Raw genomic sequence first — 1,119 nt, forward strand, 5'->3', positions numbered from 1 at the left:
GCCCCACAAGGTCCAGTCCAGACCCAGCCTTTGTTCTCCTTTCCAGGCACTCCTGGAAGGAACCCAAGATGATCTGCGGGAGGTGAGTGGGCTGCTGGCATGGGAGGGCATCCCCTCAGGGCATTGGGGGGCAGTGGTGTCCCCCCATCCCTTGCTGGCACCGGGGACATCCCAGTGACCAGCGAGGTCTCCTGGTCTCTCTGCAGTTGGATTTAGACAATGTCGCGGTCCTGGAGACGCCTCTGGTGGGTACCACGAGTTCTGCCGCTGTCAGAGCCTCCCCTTGCCTGGCCAGCACAGCCCAGGCCATCCCAGTCTGTCCCAGCAGAGCCCAGTGCACCCCTCCTGACAGCCCAGACAATGCCCTGGCCCAGGGCTGCTCCCCAGGGAAGCCTTTGCCCAGGGCCCTGCTGCATTCCCATCCCTGTCAGCCCAGGAGCCCCTGGATGAGCCAGGATGCAGCCCCTGCCCCAGCTGTGCCTCTTGGCCAGGAGCCCAGTGCTTCTGGGCAGCAGCACAGCAGCTCCTGCACCCCATTGCTCCCACAGCCCCTTCCCCAAGGCGCCCCTGCTCTCCCCTGCCTCCCAGTGCAGCCCAGTGCCCCCAGTGTGTCTCTAACGCTGCCTTTGTCCCCAGCCCCCTGTGGCTGAAGAGCTGCGGGCTCTCCTGCGGCAGAAGCGCCTGGCTGCCTCTCTGGATGCCTAGGTGAGCCGTGCCTGCAGGGACAGGGCTGGGGACAAAGCCCAGCCATGGCCCAGTGGGCTCCAGAGGTCACCTTCTGGGCTTTGTCTTTTAGGCTGGCAAGGACCAGTGTCCTTTTTCCTCTCCAGTGGCATGAGGAGATGATCATCCCTGCAGGAACCCCCTGAACCCTTTGAGCCCTGGGCCATTTCCCCTGAAGAATATTCAGTCAATACTCAATAATGGTCGCTGTCCATTGCTGCAGACTGCTTTCCTGGAACTGGATTGGAGCTCAGCTGTTGCTAAGCCGTGCCTCTTAGGAACAATCTGCCCCTCCCCAAATGCCCGCACTACCAAGATCATCCCGGGATAACAATGCTGGGCAGGGGGGACACATTGCAGTAACAGAACTCTACATCTGTACAACTTCTCTTAACA

At 61.2% G+C, this 1,119-nt stretch overlaps 1 long non-coding RNA gene across 1 annotated transcript; it reads left to right on the forward strand.

The window, feature by feature from the left end:
- The first annotated feature begins 204 nt into the window (after window positions 1-204).
- On the forward strand, window positions 205-880 carry LOC143695018 (uncharacterized). The gene is made up of 3 exons (XR_013183887.1): window positions 205-245; window positions 637-705; window positions 797-880. It is a non-coding gene; the product is annotated as an uncharacterized LOC143695018 (long non-coding RNA).
- The last annotated feature ends 239 nt before the right edge of the window (window positions 881-1,119 follow it).

Source organism: Agelaius phoeniceus, chromosome 11, assembly GCF_051311805.1.
Source record: "Agelaius phoeniceus isolate bAgePho1 chromosome 11, bAgePho1.hap1, whole genome shotgun sequence".
Taxonomy (NCBI): domain Eukaryota; kingdom Metazoa; phylum Chordata; class Aves; order Passeriformes; family Icteridae; genus Agelaius; species Agelaius phoeniceus.